Source organism: Peromyscus californicus, unplaced genomic scaffold, assembly GCF_007827085.1.
Source record: "Peromyscus californicus insignis strain IS unplaced genomic scaffold, ASM782708v3 Scaffold_8__1_contigs__length_139910024, whole genome shotgun sequence".
In the NCBI taxonomy this organism is placed as follows: domain Eukaryota; kingdom Metazoa; phylum Chordata; class Mammalia; order Rodentia; family Cricetidae; genus Peromyscus; species Peromyscus californicus.
Window position 1 is genome coordinate 133,460,140 of NW_026294606.1, and position 3,612 is coordinate 133,463,751.

Here is a 3,612-nt window from a genome sequence, read left to right on the forward strand (position 1 = left end):
TTCAAGGAACAGGTTGCAATTTGGAAATGACAGAGCCTAATCTAGCCAATGCTTGGACCAGTGACTTGGTACTGAGCCACACACTGAGATGAAAGTACACCCAGCAGCATCTGTCCTGATCACTGACTAATCCAGAAGCTGTGTTTGTCCCTCCTCCCCCCGCCCCACATCCCCCTCCACACACACACACACACACACACACTGTATCATCTACAAGCTGTCTGGATCTTCAGCATGAGTCAGCGGGTCTTGCTCCTACCAACCAGAGACAGCAAAGCGTCTTCTCATTTGGTTGCTACAGAAGGCTTTCAAGGCACAGGTATTATTATCTTACCTCTAGTTACAATTCATGAAGGAAGTTGTTCATCCCCAATTCTCTTTTTAATGTTAGTGTTTACTCACTTACTTAGATGAGGTTTTCACCGTGTTTCTCAAGCTGATCCTGAAGTCTGGGGCTTAAGCCATCCTCTTGGCCTAGCCTCCCAAGTACCTGAGACTACAGGTAGACATGACTGCGTCTGCTTCCAGTTGTGTGTGGAAAGAGGGAAACAGGACAATGTCCTTGTGAGACCCCCTCGTCTTCTCTATGCTTGGGAAGTTGCTAGAACAGTGTCAAGATGCTGAAGCATCTTTTGTCACAATAGAAACAAATGTACCATTTTTTTCCTTGAGATTTTATGGGAACAACAGATGTTTTGTTGTTTTGTTTTGTTTTGTTTTTAGAGTCTGCTCTGGTAGAGTCTGAAGAATGGTATCCCCCATAATCTATATGTTGGAACCTAATACACAAGATGATAATAGTATTAGAGGTGGACAGCTAGGTATGATGGCACCAGCTGGTAATGCCAGCATTGAAGAGGTGCTATTGAGGCCAGGTTGGGCTAGTTGAAAATCAGCCTGGACTATTGTTCTAGCTTGATTTCTATTGCTTTAATAAAAGCCACGACCAAAAGCAACTTAGGAAGGAAAGGGGCTTTTTTGGCTTACACTTCTGGCTTGCAGTCCATCATTGAGAGCAGGAGCTCCAGACAGGAAGCTGGAGGCAGGAACTAAAACAGAGACCCTGGAGGAACACTGCTTCCTGGCTTGCTCTAATTGCAATTATTTCACAATGCAGGACCACCTGCCCAGGGGTAGCACCACCTACAGTGAGCTGGGCCCTCCCTACAGGTCAGCCTGATGTTAGCATTTCTTGAATGAAGGTTGCCTCTTATCAGATGGCTCCAGTTTATGCCATGTTGACAAAGATCAACCAGCATAGCTGTGCAATAAGAACTTGTCTCAAGAACCCAAGAGTGGACGAATGGGATGGTTCAGTGAGGAAATGCACCACTACAGAAGCTTGACAGCCTAGAACCCACGTGAAGAACTCACTTCACAAAGTGTTCCTCCGATTACCATATGTTGTGGCATGCACTCCCCTACCTGCCCGTGTGTGTGATCACACACAAAGTTAATAATAATAATAATAACAAACAGTAACAATAACAACAACCCCAATACATTTAATAACAAAAGAAAAAAGGAGGTTGGGCCTTTGGAAACTGATGAAGTCACAGAGGCTCCCCTCATGACTGGATTTGTGCCTTTATGTGACGCTAGAGTGAGTTCCCTTGCTACCTCCTTCTCAGGAAAGTGAATTCAGAAGGTGCTGTCAAAGACGCAGAGAACAAGCCAGTTACCAGATACCAAACTGTTGGTACCTTTGTTGCGGGCTTCCTAGTCTCCAAAACTGTGAGTAAGGCATTTATATTGTTTGTAAATTTCCCAGCCTTCCGAGTCTAGGGTGTATTGTTATAGTAGCCCTCATGGACTAGCCCATGCTAACTCATTAGTCATTTCCAGCTGTATTATTTCCCCTAGGAGAAAGACAGCTTCTAATGCTAAAAGTTACCTTTGCTCTTAAAATTCTCTGTTCTCTGCTGGTGAACATCTAGGACCCTATGGTTGTTCTAGAACTTGATCCTGCTTGTTTACAATTCACTATATTTTAACCACACCAACAGGATGGTGAAAGCAGCAAAGCATGTGGATTTGATATTCCACACTGGAAAATTAAGGACATCTGTTTTTTGGTTTTTTGGTTTTTTTTTTTTTTTTTTTTTTGAGACAGGGTTTCTCTGTGTAGCTTTGGAGCCTTTCCTGGAACTCACTCTGTAACCCAGGCTGGCCTCAAACTCACAAAGATTCACCTGGCTCTGCCTCCCGAGTGCTGGAATTAAAGGCGTGCGCCAGCACCACCCGGCTTGTATTTTTTCTGTAAGGGGAAAAAAAACCCAGTTGTCACATTATCAGTTAAAACCACATTATACAGAAAAACTTAAAAACTGAAAGCAAGTTTATTTTTAAGCAACGTGGTAGAGATATTCTGGAAAGGGAAAATCCTTGAAGATATAAAAATGCATTTTAAGAGTTAAAATAATTGCATACCCTGGAAACCTTTTGCTGATATCTAAAACATTACCAAGTTTCATATGCTGTTCTTTCTTTATTTAGGTTTCCCATGCAGTTTGAATTAGCCCCACTGTGGTAAAACAAGCTTTCCTGAAGTTGGAAGGCACCACTGAAGGCCTGTGTATACAGATTTCCAACATAAACTATAATTCACAAAGGCCAATGCGACTCTTTTCTTTGTAGCTGGGTAACCATTTATGTTTGAGGTGAAAATGTTAATATGGAAATTTTCTGAGCTCAGAAAGAGGACGAATGCTATCATTCTAATTTATGACCTTTCATATAAGGCCAAATGTAAAGGCAACTTCAATTGTTTTATACCCCAGAGCCAGCACATAGCAGACGTATGAAATTTGGAGTGTTAGACATAAACTTTTATTACCAAATTATAAATAATTTCTACCACTTATAATGTTCACCTTTCAAGTTCATCTTGATTAAAATACAAGGGCAGCTTCACACCAATTTCACCGCACTTTACAGCTGGGAGAGGCTTTCTGGAGTCACAGAGCATAAAGCACCACAGCATTTAGGGCACCTTGCTCATGGGGTTCAGACCCAGAGCCCACCTACTGAAACCCAAGTCACACCAAAATGATGGTTGATGAAGTCCAAACACTCGTGTAGACATATCAAATATTATATCTGAAACCAAGTACTCATGATGTAGAACAGAAACTCTCTTTAGGTAAAAACAACAGACATATTGGCTTTTGTGGGTAGTTTGAATAAAAAGTATCTCCCCTAGGCTCAAAGATTTGAATATTTGGTCCCCAGTTGGGGTGCTGTTTGGAGAGATTATAGAGCTTTTAGGAGCGCATCACTGGGGCTGCAGGGGTGTACGGGGTAGGTCAGAAATTTTATAGCCTGGCCCCAGCTTTCTGGTATCTCTGTCTGTCTGTGTCTCTGTCTGTCCATGTCTGTGTCTGTCTGTCTGTGTCGCTGTCTGTCTGTGTCTGTGTCACTGTCTGTATGTGTGTGTGTCTCTGTCTGTCTGTGTCGCTGTCTGTCTGTGTCTGTGTCTCTGTCTGTCTGTGTCTGTGTCTCTGTCTGTCTGTCTATGTCTGTCTGTGTCTGTATCTCTCTGTGTCTGTGTCTCTGTCTGTCTGTGTCTCTCCCTCCCCAACCTCAGCTTCATACATGTGGATGAAGATGTGA